The following is a 17459-nucleotide window of genomic DNA, read 5'->3' on the forward strand; positions in this document are numbered from 1 at the left end:
TTGCCTCAGACACTTGCTTTTTTAGTCTGGACAGATCACTTAGCCTGTATTTCCCTCAATTTTCTCATCTACAAAATGGGAATAATAATAGCACCTACCTTGCAAGGTTATCATGTAGATAAGATGAAAAAATCTTTATAAATTCTTTTGTGAACCTTAAAATGCTATTTAAATGCTAGCTAGTGCTATTATTATTTGATGACTGAATGATTGCCCAAGGACACATAATCAGTGTGTACCCCAAATCTTCTGTCTCCAAAGAAATTATGTCATGCTGCTTCTCTGTGCCCTAAATTAAGCTAAGGAAACACTTGTTGGGTTGGCTGTCAAAGAGATTCTTTGCCAGGTATGAGTTGACCTAAATGGCCCCTGAGGTTCATTCTGGCTTGGAGATTCTGGGATTAACTCCTACTTAGTTTAGAGGCAACATACATGCTGTGAAGAAAGGCTCATGAACAGAGAAAGGGGAAAAACCTGGATTCAAATGATGCTTACACAACTAAGAGCTGCCTAAGCTTGTCATTTAACTTACAGTTATTGTAACTGGTATATGTATACCTCACAGGGTTGTTTTAAGCAGAAATGGATTTGACAATGTATTGTTAAAAACTCATGAGCAAAAATAAGCTGTTATAATTTTCCCTAGCATTTTCTAGCTTACAAATGTTTTTGTTATACTCTGTGAAGTAAGTCATTCTAGTATTATTATCCCAATTTTATAGATGAAGAAAAGGATGGAGAGGCTTAACTGATTGGAGAGGTTAAAGTGATTCCCCAATTGTCCCTAAACTAAAACTGTAGCAAGGATGAAAGATCCTTTTTGAATTGAGGTCTTTTCACATTCGGTCCAATAAGCCATTCATTACATGATGCTGCCTTTCCAAACATTATATTACAGAGTCAGAGTACCAATTATCTTCTGTTTGGAGAGACAGTGTCAGCCTAATGGAAAGGTCACTAGATCTGCAGTCATTAGACTGCAAGTTGCTATGTAAACATGAGTTATTAATTAATGTCCTATTCAGTAGCAAGTTCACTTCACTTATCCTAGAAGCTAAAGTATTTCAGCATTTTAGTTTATATACAATATATCATTTTAAATATGAAATTAATGTGATATATATGATCTATGCATATGAACTATGTAAGCTTCTTGAAGGCTGAGACTGTTTAATTTTGATCCATTCTTTTATCCCTTAAACTTATATCTGTAGCACCTAGCACAGTATATGGCACATAGTACACATATAACACATGTTTTTCATTGATTATATATCCTCAGAACTCAGCACAATATCCTGCACATAATAGGTGCTTAATAAATGTTTGCTGAATTGAATTGAATTATTGAGTGCTTATGACCTGAAATTCCTGGTCTACAGTGGAGGGTAAAATGACAAAGATGGTAACTTGCCTTTTTAGTCCATCTATTTTCATCAACTGGGAAATGATGAAATGATTGATTTTAACATGCTAATGGAGATCTCTCTGACATCACCAAGAGATGCTTCATGAAAGTCTAAACTGTCATCGTAGAGACTTTAGTATGGTAGAACCCATAATCAGGGCAGAAGCCTTCCACTCCTGTCATTTCCCAAAGTATGTACTTTTTGTATGTGGCAAATAGCTTGAAATGCCTAAGGAATTCTCTGCTTGAATTTTCTCAGAATCACAGAATCTCAGAAGTGAAATGCATCACTTAGTCCAGCTTATATTTATAAAAGAATAAAAGGAATACATTCCCTAATATCACTAAAAAAAGTGATTATCCAGACTTTCTTTGAAGACCTCTAGTGAGGAAAGACACCACCCCCCAATGCCCCTTACACTACTTTTGGTCAGCTGTGATTAATGGGAAACTGGTTATTTGTTTGCTTGCTTTTGTCATCACAATTTCCATGTTAATTCATATCAGTTTAGTATATGTTCCTGAATAAATGAGAATAAACAAGGCATGGTTCAAGTCTGTATACTAGTTATGGTTAGTGTGACCCAAGACAAGTCCCTTAACTTCTCTGGGTCACAGGAAGCTCTGTAAGAGTATAATTACGGAGAAGGTTCTGATCTGTTTCCATCCAGGGAGTTTACTCATCTGGGAGTTTCTGATTCCAATCACCACAAGGCTAGTCCCCACCCCTATATCTAGTCTAAGTATAACAGAATTTAGTATAAGGTAGCTTGCTCTTTTATTTAATTCATGGTGTTCATTCTATTTTTTTTTTGCTTCCTTCTATTAATATGAGTATCAACCCCCTTCATAACCTTAAAAATTCCTTCCCCCTCTCTGCTGGGTTCTCATTTTTTAAATGATTGATCTAACTTAACTTTACCCATATATTTAAGTGATAAACTTCAATTTATAAAATAATCCCTTTTCTCCTTGAGTCAGATGGCTACTCTTCTCTGAACTCAAAATCATCTTCTCTATTGTCTAGTCTGGATAAGGAAATGGCAAGCCATTCCAATAACTGTGCCAAGAAAACCCTCAATGAAGTCATAAAGAGTAGGACATGGCCCAAATGATTGACGAACAATATTGTTTAGTCACTGAGACTATCCTATGATTCCAGAGACAGTATTAGTAAACTGGAGAAGATACTGAATGTGGAGTCAAAAGCTATGAATGGACTTTGTGCAACTTTTTCTGAATAATCTCACTTGAATTTATTAAAATCTGAATTATGATAAATTTTTAAATGACTGAATGAATGATGGATTTGAGTTCTCATTGTCCTGCCAGTAATACCATGAGCAGTTCACTTAAACTGAGTTTCAGTTTTTTGTTCAGTCATTTCAGTTGTATCTGAGTTTTCATGATCCCACTTATTGTTCAGTCATGTTAGTGACCCCATTTAGGGTTTTATTACCAAATATACTAGACTGTTTTGCCATTCCTTTCTCCAGCTCACTTTACAGATGAGGAAACTTAGGCAAAAACAGGACTAAATTATTTTCCCAGGCTCACACACGTAGCTGTCAGATTTAAATTCACAAAGATGAATCTTCCTGACTTCAGACTTGACGCTCTATCCACTGTGTCACCTAGCTGCCCCTTTTGAATGTTCGACTCTCTAATTAAGTGAAGAACAATGTTTAGCAAGAATAATGTTAAATTTACCTAAACCTAATTCCAAGTAAAGCTGTCTTATTGTTATTTCTTTTACTTTTGATATAATGGCTAGTTAACAATATAATAACCAGACTCAGGATATCACCAATGCGATATTCACACTACCTATGGTAGCTATGAATATGCCAGCACCGTCCTAAACCACAAAATATAACAAACTCTCCACATGGAAAACAGAACCAAAACATTTATTCAAATGCCAGAAAGCCAAATCCATCATAGTAACAAAGAAATCCAACGTAGTAGCCAAGAAGTCTGTATATATTATCAGGCCTTTCCACAAATGAACACCCTCAAACAAAATGCCATTCTCTCACACATAGCCAGCTGTCTGCTTCCTCTCTCTCTTCCAGCTCTAACTAGTCTAACCAACTTCCTCTCAGCTCTGCTCCACCCTTCCTGTTCCACCTGGTCAGCAAGCTCCTCCCACTACATGTGACTTAGACTTCCATGTAATTTAATCAGGTCACATAGACCTATTAATTAGTGGGGAAAATCTTTGAATTAAGAAAAAATACATTAACAATACACTCAGTTATGTCAACTATGAAATAAGGATAATAATGTTTATCCTATAGACCTCATAGGGTTGTGGTGGGGGAGAGAAAGAGTTTTATAACATAAATTTCTTTAGAACGTGAGCTATTATTATTATCTTAGATCTAAGAATTCAAATGTGTGTTGCTTTAAATTTATTGTGTGTTTGTGTTTGTGTCTTCTCCCCATTTACAACTTGTAACATAAAACTGACTTGGTATTTCTGACACATACTCCACAAGAAGATTCCAGTCCTTCATCTTCCTGGCCTGAGTCTCTGACCATAGCCCTAATATAAAGTATTAGCTTTTCATTCAGTCTGAGTTAGGTTGAAACCCCACAGCAATTTGCTACCTGAGCATCCTTTGTAGTTGTCTTTCAGCATATGTAGTTCCTAGATTTCTCCCATCTGCTGGATGTCCATTTCAGGTTATTTTCCATGGATGTATTATGTTACAAGTTGCCTCTCCTCTTCATCTTTTACTTTGAATCCCCTCGGTAGAGTTTAATTCTTTCTTTGCCCTTCCCTCTCCAGTTCCATTGTTAATGGCAGCTGTAAATTTCCCTGGGGATGCTATTCCTTTCTTTCAGATGAAGAGACTCTTTAGTATGGATCGTAAATAAAACATGACCTCCCACAGATCCTTGTAGCAGGCAACCAGGTCTCTCCCCTAGGTTGGCTTCATTGCCAATTATCTCTGCCCTTTGTTTGATTCATGTTCTTGCCCAGGCCATTTGGACAAGTTTAGCAAGCAGGATGGCACAAGAAACTTCATTAATATCCATAGAAGTTTCTGTTTACAGCTTATCCCTGGTACTCCTCTTCGAATGGATTAAAATCTGCATTGTTGTGTTGACTTTAAAATATAAATGCATAAGTCATGGGACAGTGTTAGGACACCCTCAGTGTATGTTATCTAGACACACACATACACATACATGACACTGTCCATCTATATAAATAGTGCATTTCACAGAAATAAACATTCAATAAGTAGAATAATATTGTAGGAAGAGAAATACTAGCCTACAAGTCAGGAAAAGTGTATTAATAAGACCATAGATTTAGAACTGGTAGAAACCTCTGAGTTCAGCTAGACCCCCATTCTATAGAAGAGGAAAAGGACACTCATAAAAATTAAGTAACTTGCCAAAGACATATAGGTAATAACTGGCAAAGGTGGAATTTGAAACTGGGTCCTCTGGTAGCAAATCCACAGTGCCTCCCAACATGACATAGAGCTTGGGTCTGCCACTAACTGGGTAAACCTTGTTCAAGTTGTTACTTCTTGGATCTCAATTTCCTCATCTCTAAAATGGGATGAATAGACTAGAGGATCTCTAAGGTCCTTCCTATCCCTCATATTCTGTTCTAACATTATACGTGCTGTTTTCGAAGCTCCTTCCACATTTCATGATGCCTTCTACCTCTCAGATTCTATGTTTTAACAGTACTTCTATTTCTATTTCCCTATGTTCTGTGGTCCCTTTCTGTCTCTAACATCCTAACATCCCTTCCACATCTGTCTATTTTCCATGGCTCCTTAGAATTGTAACATTTTGTGCTCTAACATTTTGTCTACTTCTAACGTTTTATATTCTGTGGATCCTTTAAGCTTTGACATACTGGGTTCCAAACCTCTGTTCAGCTTTACCATTCTAGGATATTCTAATATTCTAAAAAGGATAAGTATATTCAGTGGCAGACATTGAATAGGAAATACAACATTTCAAGGGGAAGGAAAGCAAATTCATTTAATTATATCAGCATCAAATCTGTTTCCTTCCTGCTGATAAAGATAAAATTAATTTGGAACAGTTGTTTCACTGGGGAGAGTCTATGTGAATTCAAATTGAGCTTCCTGTGAGGGAAGGTATTCACTCCCTATCCATCCCCCAACTCCCAAGTAATTCTTATATTCAAAAAGTGTCCAAATTGGCATTCACAAGTGCTTAGCTGAATAAATAGTGTTAACTCATGCAGTTAACTTAGCATTCCATTTTAGATGGTTTAATTAGGCTAAAAGCTTTCAAAGATTACTTTATTGATTTGTGAGAAAATTGAAATAAAGATCAGCCCAACCTCAGATTTGGCAGTTCAGTTTGCTCAGGTGTTGTAGATTAAAAATGAAAGTAATAGTAGTAATCTCTTCTCTAGCCTCTTAAGGAGAGAGGATTGTGTTTTAATATTTTGTATTTTTGTGATATCACATTTTAGCACCATCATCCACAGAAGGGAACCCTGCAGAGATAGTTATCTTTGTGCTTTCTTTTAACTCTTGTAGTGTTCCTTTTTCTCTGATTCCTTTGGCCTTCTCCCTCTTTGGGCTCTCTCATCCTTTCTCCAAGAAAAACAAGTTTCCTTTTCTCTGAATATCTCTGAATAATATGTCTGAATAATCCTTAGCTTCCTTGATATGGTCAGAGGTACCAAGCTGCTCAGGCTCCAATGAGGTATTCAGGAATTTGGTCTCTCAATGAATCTCAGAAGATCGATTCTTTGATGTGCTTGTCTCTCCCTGGTCAAAATGTCTCTGTAATAGACTTAACTATGTTGTTAACTTTTGCTTTATCACAGGGCTTGACATAAAGGTGTAGGACTTGGAATACATATGGGTAGAGGAGCAAGATGGGTAGCAGGGGCATACAAATGTAGTAAATTCAGTGAATCAACAAGTATTTATTAAAAACCTACTAAATGGCAGGGATTGTGCTAAACTTCAGGTGCAAAAAAAGCAAACAGTTCCTCTTTGCAAGGAACTTACATTCTAATGGAGAAGGCAGTGAGCACAAGTATACAGCAGAAATATAAAGTAAGTAAATGCAAATAATTATGAAGTAGTTTAATACAAGATAACTTGGGGGTGCACTAGAAGTTAGAGAGTTCAAGTAAGGCTTCATATAGAAGATGGTGCTGGACTTGTATCTTAAAGGAAGAGAGGGAATCTATGAGAATTCAAAGTACTGTAAATACCATGGACAAGGACAAGGGCATGTCAAACGATACTGTGTAGCTCTGGCACATGTTCCCAGGGTAATTTATAACCCTCATGTTGCTTCCATTGTTCTGCTTTTTAGTAAATGCTACATTTCTTTTATTATTGGTTATATCATATCAAATATGAATTTCTCTTATCTCATGACCCCTAATTTATGCTATTATTTTGAAGTTTTCACATATCTATATTTTCTAGAACCAGCTACTATTTGCAACTACCATACACAGGTATGGAGTGATTTGAAAACCTCTCTATGACAGAGGCAGAGTGATTCTTTTAGTACATGAAAGGGCTATGAGCTACTGTACTTATCCAGAAATCCTACAAAAGTGAATAAAATACCCCAAGTCAAAATTGAGCCTATTTTTTGATGGCTTTCCCAGTTGCAGGTTTCAGATCTTTGGTCTCAGGAAATGATCTGATTTGAGATATGAACTGCCCTTTTAGCACCTGTAAAATCCAAATTGTGTGTACCTGAACACTTATTTCAGAGGCTGGTTAAACACACACATACACACAAGAACTATGTGGGGTCTAGAATGATAAATCCCTTCAAGACAAGACAGTCTTTGGTTGGCATGTAAATGTCAATCTAGGACAAGAACAAAATGTAGGTTAAGGAGTCAGGGTCCACATTTCTACCTATGTTATGCATATTTACCAGTAACTTCTATGATTGATAGATAGATAGATAGATAGATAGATAGATAGATAGATAGATAGATAATGTGTGTATGCATACATATATACATATATATGTATATATATATCTTCCTTTTTTGAAAATTTTTAAATAATATTTTATTTTCCCCAATTATACATGAAGATAATTTTTAACATTCATTTTTAATTTTTTCTTTACTTCCAAATTTTCTCTCTCCCTCCCTTACCTCTATGCTCCCTAGGACGGTAAGCAATTTGACATAGGTTATATCTGTTCAATCAAGCAAACCATATTACCATATTAGTTCTTCATTCTCAAAGAGGACCAAAATGATATCACTATGTTAGAATCAAGTCACAGTATGTCTGACTGTGGCTGACCAGACCACTATACAAACGCATATTGCTGTACCACAGATCAGACATAAATAGTCTATGTTAATGTTTGGAGTGGATTCTCTAAATCTGAACATCCCACATTTCTTTTGAGCTACTTCAATTCTGCTTTGATCACAGAGCACAGCACCTTCTCTGATGCAGGTACTCCATACTGCGTGATCCTTTGCCAGTCTCCCATGTCACACAGTCAATTCCAAAGTTCTTCAGAAAGACCTTGAGACTGATCTTGTATCTTCTTCTGACCTCCATGTTAATCATGTTGTGAAAGAAGAAACACACCAAAAGGAAAAACATAAAGTGAAAATAATATGCTTCAAAATTCATGAGTTCTTTCTTTAAAGGTGGATAATATTTTTCATCATGAGTCCTTTGGAATTGTCTTGGATCGTTGTATTGCTGAGAAGAGCTAAGTCATTTACAGCTGATCATCACATAATGTTGCTGTTACTGTATACAATGTTCTCCTGGTTCTGCTCACTTCATTTTTCATCAGTTCATATATATCTTTCCAGGTTTTTTCTGAAATTAGCCTGCTCATCATTTCTCATAAATGTGCTGTATTTGGGCCAATATTCTACCTTTTCTTTAGTGTACCTCATGTCATCTCTATTACTGCTCCCTTCACCAGCAGAAATATCAATCTATGCATGGTTTTTCATTGCTTGTAATTCTGCTCAATATCTCTTCAAAAATTCCCCATGATAGACTCACCGAAATTATTTAAGGCCTTCCTTTGGTCCTTAGATATTATTGCAATCTGTTCTAATGTCTGTCTCTAACTCTCACTAAACCATTTGCTTTGCTGTCAAATAGGTCCTCAGTGATGTCTTTCATACCATTTCTTGGTACTAAGGTTATTCTTTTTTTTTTTGAATGTAAGGAAATAGAAATTCCAAGAGAGCAAACAACTTGCCCTAGATCCACAACTAGTAAAAAATGAAGCCTAAACTATCACAATGGTCTTTTGGCTTTAAATTCTCTTATAACTAACCTATATCTCCTCTCACATCCTGTTCTGTATATCCTTACCTATCTTACAGATTGATAGATAGGTTTTGACTCGATGAGAGAATCAATTTTTTTAAGCTTTTTTTAACTTGCTGCATTTATCACAAATATAGACTTTTGCCTAATGTAGGAGTAGATCACTGCATAGCCTCAGTATTCAGATTAATATCCACAAACTTCTGTCTCCTATTTGATTTGTAAACAGTGCTCTGGTCCTTCATTAGGAAAGGAAACACTAATTCTTCTTCATTTACTTTCTAGCATTCCCTAGAGGAAAGGCAATGAGATGCAAAGCAGTAGAAAGACCAGTGGAGGTTGGCTTTAGAAGACCTGTGTTTGAGTCCCTGATTTGACGTCTCTTAACTGTATATTCCTGGGCAAATGCCTTTCTGAGATTCACCTTCTTTTCCTTAAAAAGGAAAACAGAAATTGTCTCATCTGGACTAACCATTTCACAAAACCATTATAAGTAAAGCAATTTATTACAAACCTCAGAATAGAATCTAATTGGGAGTTATTATACCGAATTCTTTCGCAAAACGCATTTTCAGTAAACAGTTATGAGGTATCTATGGTTTTCTAGACTTTAGGGATACAAAAATAAATAAGGCCTTGAGTCTGCTCTCAAGCAACTCCTAAGACACCCTGTCCCAAGGGGAAAGTGAAACAAGTGCAAAGGAGATACCCAGGCAAAGTGTTATGAAAGCAAGGGGAGATGACCATCCTCTGTGAAAGTCAGGGGACACTTTCCTTTCTCTTACCTCATTTTCATGGTGAAATTTCATTCTACAAAACAGAACTAATTACACTGAACAAGTATTTATTCAACTCCTCCTCTGTATAAGGCAGAGCATTTTTTTGCATTTTTTGCAGAGAATTGTAATTTAGATAGTAATGTACACTTATCAGGGTCATCACTAGTAATCACACCTCATCTTAGGATGCTAACTACTGATTCTTTCAGCCAGGGAGCTTCATCAGATTTTCTGGCTCTTTCTTAACCAGTCATCACACATCCAATCAGTTGCCAAATCTTCTCCTGCCTGAGGCCAAATGCAGCCTCAGATATGTAGTTGTGTAACACTGGATAAGGGTTAATTTCTGTTTGACTCAATTTCCTCAACTGTAAAGTGAAGATTATAATAGCACCACTTTGCAGATTGTGGTAAAGATAAAATGAGATTTTCGTAAAGTGTTTAGCACAATGCCTGGAACTTAGTAGGCACTATATAAAATTTTTATTTCCTTGCCCTACAATCCATACCTTCCTTCACAAAATCTGTATTATCATTCATTTAACATCATAGTACAGAATCTGCATAGATGCATCTAAATTGACGAGTGTATTCTTTTCTGTTTTGCCTACTTTGCAAATAAACCTTGCTAATAACACTATCTATATATGGCCTGCCTGCTTCTGGATAAGTGATGTTTTATTTTCTGGGAGGCAAACCAGAATGAAAGGGACCTATAGATCTCTCTGGGGGAAAGTCACAATCACTTAGCAAAACAAGCAAGGGGTGTAGAAAAGGATAGGGAGAGTGGATCAGAAGGAGTTGGCCTAGAGGGACACACCCAGAATCACACAGTGCTTGGACAGTTGAAGCAAAGAGAACTTTCCTTCTGTTTTTCTTTCCTTCTTTTCCCTCTATCTTTTGTGATATTAGATCTCTGTCCTGAAGAAGATTGGTTTAGATTAGATTTCTGCCCTTAAAATGAGGTTAGATCTTTGCCCTAAAAAAACAAAAAACAAAAAAACCTGTTCTTTTTATCCCCAATCTCACTTTACAAAAAAGGAAGTTGAGGTTTAGGATTCCCTACCTAGTTAGTGTCAGTCAGTATTTGAACATAGGTCCCTCTTGGCTCTAGGTCCAATGCTCTTTCCACTAAATAATGACTATACGACTACAACTACTGCTATTAATAATAATAATAGCATTTTTGGAGAACTTTTAGAGTTTGCAAAGCACTACGTATACGTGATCTCATTGGATTTTCAGGACACCCCTCTGAGGCAGATACTGTTACTATTCCCATATTTCAGATGAGGAAACTGAGTCTGGGAAAGTTTAAATGAGTTAAGGTCACACGGCTAGTGGTGGACTAAGTGAGGACTCAGGTCTTCCTGATTCCAGATTCAGCCTTCTTTGTTGTCAGCCCCTTAGCTGCCTCTACTAAACTAGCTTCATTAGGTTGTTCCCTCTCTTGTACTGAGTCCCTCAGTACTTTTTTGTCTTAATAATATGAAATCATCAACACAGATATCCAGGGAAGTCAAGATAATTCTACAGATAGGTTTACAAAGTCATATGTATGCAAACTAAATAATTCAGTTGAACAGGCATTTATTAAGTGACTACTATGTGCCAAGCAGATACTAAGTGAAGGTAAGTGAGCAGAATAACGTTCAGATGACTGACTTATTAGCCTAATTAGAGGGTATGTCAATGTAATCAGTGTTTTTTGCTTCCTGGATTTCCCAGTGGGGAATCAGTCCCCTATTAGAAGTGAGCTCTACAGCCTCAGAGTTATGGAAATTCACTCCATTTCAACTTGGGAGGCTTATCATGGAGAAGACAAGGCCCCTCATTCCTAGGTCTACAATTTAATGCAATTCAGGAACAACCTTGAGAATCTCCTTCCTATGCAATACTAATTTAGTGTCCTAATAGGAAGTGATGGTAGCTTCTGTTTCTTTTGGAGAGTCAGCCAAAGTCCAATTAAAACTCATCCATTGTAATCTCAGTAGAGAAGCAAAGTCCCGCTTCTCTTGCAAGGAGCTGCTCAGAATGCAGACAGTGAGGGAGGTCCTTCCCATGCCTCTGGGCAGTAGACGGGAAGCTCTGAAAGAGGCTTCATGTGTGACATCATGTAGTAGTCAGACGGCCTTGGATGCTCTTTGCTTGGGAGAATTGCCTGATTGGATATTTAAAGAATTCCAGTCCCTAAGAACACAATATTAGAATGCATATAGAATGAGCTATACTGTGCAAACCTATAGTGTCTGCTGTGACCTAAATAAGGAAATGATTTCAATTCTAGTCAAAATTCAGTACAATCTGTGACTTCCTTTACAGAATCTGAATTATTATTTATCTGATGTCATTCCATTTCATCCATTAAGGTTGTATTCAGATGTTGCTGAATAATGACAGCCTCTTCTTTAATATTATGTTGATAGTACTTAGCACAGTGACTGCAACATTCTGGACACTTAATAAATATTTATCGGTTGATTATTAATTGATGTTTGCCAGGAATCAAAGTCAACCTCACTGATATATAGCTTAAAGATTTTCACGTTCTTCTTTGTTTTGTATATTCACAAAACATTTGCCCTTCCCTAGTCCTATGGCACATCTCCTATGACCACGTTCATTCAAAGATCTATAAGAGTGGCATCTATGTCACATCTATTACTTCCTTCAGAATCCCTCTCTGATCACTATGATTCTACCTTTTCCTTGACAAAGAGCATTATTTTTGGTAGAAAAAAAGAGTAAAATAAGCATTAGATAGTTTGCCCCTATGTGTCACTCAGTGTTCTATACTAGACCCTCTTTTCTTCTACCTCTATACTACTTCAATTGATGATCTCATCATTTCCTATGGATTTAATTATCACCTCTATGCTGATGACTCTCTAATTTACCTTTCCTGCCCCAATCTTTCTACTAACCTCCAGTCTCACATCTCCAAATTCTTCTCAGACACCTCAAACTTAATGTTTGTAGACATCTTAAACTCAGTATGTCCTAAACAGAACTCATTATTTTTCACCCTAAAAGCTCCCCTCCCTTCGCTGTTACCACAGAAGGCAACAACCTCCCAGTTCCTCAGGTTCACAACCTAGGAATCATCCTGGATTCCTCACTATTTCTCATACCCCATATCCAACTTGTTGCCAAGGCCTGCCAATTTCACCTTTGTAACATCTCTTGAATATGCCCCCTTCTTTCCTCTGACACTCCAAGCACTCTAGTGCAGGCCCTCATTGACTCATACCTGAATTATTGCAATAGCCCACTAGTAGATCTTTCTGCCTCAAGCTTCTCCCCATTGTAATCCATCTTCCACTTAGCCTTCAGTGATTTTCCTAAAGTGAAGGTCTGATCATGTCACCCCCTACTCACTAAATTCCAGTGGTTTCCTATTACCTTCAAGAATACCAAATACTCATCTATCATTCAAAACCATTCATAACCTCACCCTCTCCTACCTTTCTAGTCTTCTTATACTTTATTCCTCAACACATACTGTTCTATCCAGTGACACCTCCTGTCTGTTCCATGAACAAGATACTCCACACCTCAGTTCTAGGTATTTTCTCTTGCTGTCCAGCATGCCTGGAATGCTCTCTCTCCTCTGCACCAATTATGGATTCCTTTAAGTGCCAACTAAAATCTACCTTCTACAGGAAGCCTGTCCTAACCCCTTTTAATTACAGTGCATTCTCTCTGTTAATTGTTGTCTATTTGTCCAATATATAGCTTTCTTTGCATATACTTATATGTTTTCTTTCCTGTTAGATTATAAACTCCTTGAGGGCAGGAACTGTCTTTTGAGCTTAGCACAATGCCTAAACATTGTAGGCAATTAATAAATGTATATTGATTGAGTGATATTATCATCTGTTAATTTCAAGTATCAGTACTATGTCTTTATCCTTCCTCTTGCCTAGAATATTGTTTTTTTAATTAAAAAACTTTTGCATTATTCTTTAAAGTCTTGCTCTTCCTAATATTATTCTTATAGGACCATGCCAGACTTTTGTATCTATCCTCAAATAAGTGCCAGTTTTGTATATATGTTCTTTAAAAATCTAACTTAGTTAATGAGTTCCCTGCGCATCCATACTGGTCTCCAGCCAGTTCCCTCCTTTCTTCTTTATTTGTATCATTTACATTTGCTATTAGATTTTCATGCTTGAGTACTTCCCATCTCAATGTAGCCAACTTGCATAATGGAAGCATACACCATTGAATCCTACCTAACATTCCTCTGAACACATTTACATCTTCTTCCCTGAAGTCTAAAGTGTGTCAAACTTTCCTTTCTTTCTCTATAAGGAATTCAAAGATGAAACCGTCATTTCTGATCAATATTCCTCTAACTTCTGCTTCAGAAATCAGCTATAACTCATTGGTCAGAATCAGGTTCAGAAGAGCAGTGTTTCTTGTCATTTCTACCACCTTTTGAAGAATGAAAGTAGTGGCAATAAAATTCAAGATTTATCAGCTTCTCCACTTTGGGCAGAAAAAGAATTCTAGCACATAGTCACATAATTTAAGTTCCCATCCTTCCATCCTCCCCCCCCCCGCCCCGATAAGTTTACAGTCTGCTTCCTGAACTTGTTAATCAATGTCCATTTTTCCAGGTGCTCTGTAGTTTACTCCCGTTACAACTTTGTTTTTATTTGTCCCTCTGGTGATTCTTGGGGCAGCTAGGTGGCACAGGGGATAGAATGCATAGCCTAAAGTCAGGAAGATGAGTCTTCCTGAGTTCAAATCTGACCTCAGATACTTACTAGCTGGGCGACCCTGGGCAAGTCACTTAAACCTGCTGGCCTTAGTTCCTCATTTATAAAATGAGCTGGAGAATGAAATGGAAAACTGCTTCAGTGTCTTTCCCAAGAAAATTCCAAAGGTGTCATGAAGAATTGAACATATCCAAATGCTCTCTACAGCAGTTTGCTATGCTGGATGGTGAATTTTGGTTTGTTTGTGTAGTGTTTCAGCATACTGCTTGACCATCTTTTCGTCTATTCAGTTCCTCTTCAATAAAGTATAACCTTTCTGAAGAATATTCTAATCATGATATCGATTTATGTCCTAAGTCTCAGTGATTTGCCCAAATTTCCCTTTTGCCTAACAATTAATTAACAATTCCAACAATTAGAACTTTCTGAAAGAGAAGTAGTTTGCTAAATTACGTAATAATCAATTACTGGGAATGTGTAAAGAAATTCATGTAGAGGTTTGAGTTGAACTAGATGACCTCTGAACCCTTTCTGGTTCTGAGATTATGTAATTCAACTTCAGTAAATCTCTGTATTCTTTCTCCTTTCCATAGACAAATATAAACTTACACAACTGTCTTCCACATTTTTATAAACACAAGGAACAGGGGCTCAGGCCAATAAGCACAAAACTGAAAGGAATAATTCTGTTACCTTGTTTCCCATTCTTTGGCCACGTGTTGAACAGATTTCTGATTCTGCATCTTCTGTTAATGATTCTCTTCTTATACATTGTCTCCCATGAATCATTGGTCCTTTTTACTGATATACTTTGAAAAGTAAGAGCTATTTGACATTTATATTTTGTGGTTTTATGAAGTTATTTTTTTTGTTTCCTTAGCTTGGTAGACTTAAGGAGGTCTCTGTTGGTAGGCAGTCTTTAGTACGTTATCACAGTTTACATGATAGTGTCCTCACAGTGACTCTGCAGTGGAAGTTGTAGAATATTATTATTGCCTCTTTTGCCAATGAAGAAACTGAGGGTCAGTGAGATTAAATGACTTGCTGCAAATTGTACAACAGAAATGGAAGGTTTTAGACTCTAACTTTATGGTTTCTGACCCCAAAAGCAGGGTTTTTCTATCATACCAAACAATCACATCATAAATATATTCATATCATCATATATTTTACATATGTGCTGCATCAACTATGAATGACTTAGCTATTCTTTTTTATAAGTTAATATTTTATTTTCCCCAATTATATGTAAAAACAATTTTCAACATTCATTTTTAAAACTGAGTTCCAAATTCTCTCCCTTCCTCCCCACCCCCCTCATTGAGAAGATAAGCAATTTGATCAAAGTTATATATTTGTAGACATGCAAAATATATTTCCATACTAGTCATGTTGCAAATAAAAACATAGATCAAAATAAAATAAAATAAAACAAAGAAAAATAAAGTCAAAAAGCATGTTTTGATCTGTATTCAGGCTCCATCAGTTATTTCTCTGCAGATGGAAAGCATTTTTTATCATAAGTCCTTCAGAATTGTCTTGCCTCATTGCATTGATAAAAATAGCTAAGTCATTCACAGCTTATCATCTTACAATATTGCTGTTACTATGTAAAATTTTACAAGTTTCTCAGAGAGCATCTAGTTTAGAGGTGGGGTACATGTGGCCTTGAAGCCATATGTGACCACTCCCATTCCTTTTCTTCTACTTCATTCTGCTTTCTCACTTCTTAATTTTATTTTTTGTCAATATCATCCCATCATATTCAACTCATACCTGTGTCTTCTATCTATCTATCTATCTATCTATCTATCTATCTATCTATCTATCTATCTATCTATCTATCTATACACATTCTAATGACCCAAATAATGAGAAAATTCTTACTATTTAAAAGTATCATCTTCCCATGTAGGAATATGGTTTAACCTTATTAAGTCCCTTGTGATTTTCCTTTCCTGTCTAACTTTTTATGTTTCTCTTGAATCTTGAAAGTCACATTTTCTATTCAGCTCTGGTCTTTTCATCAGGAATGCTTGAAAGTCCCCAATTTCAATGAATATTCATTTTTCCCCTGAAGGATTATATTTAATATTCCTGGGTATATGATTCTTAGTTGTAATCTTAGTTCTTTTGTCCTCTGAAATATCATATTCCAAACCCTTTGATCCTTTAATGTAGAAGCTGCTAAGTCTTGTGTTATCCTGACTGTATATTCATAATTGAATTGTTTCTTTCTGGCTGCTTGCAACATTTTCTCCTTGGCCTGGGTTCTGAAATTTAGCTATAATATTACTGTGAGTTTTCATTTTGGGATCTCTTTCAGGAGGTGATTGGTAGATTCTTTGAATTTTACTTTACCTTCTGCTTCTAGACTATCTGGGCGATTATCCTTGATAATTTCTTGAAAGATGATGTCTAGTCTCTTTTATTAATCACAGCTTTCAGGAAGTCCAATACTTTTTGAACTCTCTCCTCATCAATTTTCTAGGTCAGTCATTTTTCCAGTGAGATATTTCACACTGTCTTGATATCTCATAGAAACATTAGAATCTACCTGCTCAACTCTAATTTTTTAGAAATTAATTTCTTCAGTGATCCTTTGTACATCTTTTTTGCCCATTTGGCTGATTGTACCTTTTAATGAGTTTTTTCAGTGAATTTTTGTGCATCTTTTTCCATTTGGCCAATTCTGCTTTTTAAGGAGTTCTTCTTGTCAGTAATTTTTGTATATCTTTTTTTCCATTTGGCCAGTTCTACTTTTCAACGCATTCTTCTGCTCATTGGATTTTTGTACCTCTTTTACCATTTGGCCTATTCCGATTTTTTAAGGTGTTATTTTCTTCAGTACTTTTTAAGCCTCCTTTACCAAGCTGTTGATCATTATTTTTCATGATTTTCTTCCACCACTCTCATTTCTCTTCTCAGTTTGTCCTCTATCTCTCTTACTTGATTTTTAAAATCCTTTTTGAGCTCTTCCATGGTCTGGGATAAATTCAGATTTTTCTTGGAGGCTTTGGATGTAGAAGCTCTGACTTTTTTGTCTTCTGAGTGTGTGTTTTTATCTTCCTTGTCATCATAGTAATTTTCCATGGTCAGAATATTTTTTCTTTTGTTTGCTCATTTTCCTGACCTATTATTTGACTTTTAACTATTTGTTAAAGTAGGGTTCTGCTTCCAGGGTGGAGGGCACACTGTCCCAAGCTTCAGGGGTTTTGGACAGCTGTTTTCAGACACAGATCTA

At 36.3% G+C, this 17459-nt stretch overlaps 1 protein-coding gene and 1 long non-coding RNA gene across 17 annotated transcripts in view; one reads left to right on the plus strand and one right to left on the minus strand.

Annotated features, from left to right (window-relative positions):
- Positions 1–17459, plus strand: part of DLG2 (discs large MAGUK scaffold protein 2) — a 1590913-nt gene that overhangs the window by 944287 nt on the left and 629167 nt on the right. The window lies entirely within an intron of this gene.
- LOC140505080 (uncharacterized) overlaps positions 1–17459 on the minus strand; it is a 33254-nt gene that overhangs the window by 10485 nt on the left and 5310 nt on the right. For 2 of the 3 annotated variants that reach the window (XR_011967343.1, XR_011967344.1), the window contains one exon: positions 14909–15179. This is a non-coding gene — a long non-coding RNA (uncharacterized lncRNA). Of the gene's footprint in view, positions 1–14908; positions 15260–17459 lie in introns of all 3 variants that reach the window. The other variant, XR_011967342.1, reaches the window with a different exon arrangement.

The sequence above is a fragment of the Notamacropus eugenii genome, chromosome 5 (genome assembly GCF_028372415.1).
Source record: "Notamacropus eugenii isolate mMacEug1 chromosome 5, mMacEug1.pri_v2, whole genome shotgun sequence".
In the NCBI taxonomy this organism is placed as follows: Eukaryota; Metazoa; Chordata; class Mammalia; order Diprotodontia; family Macropodidae; genus Notamacropus; species Notamacropus eugenii.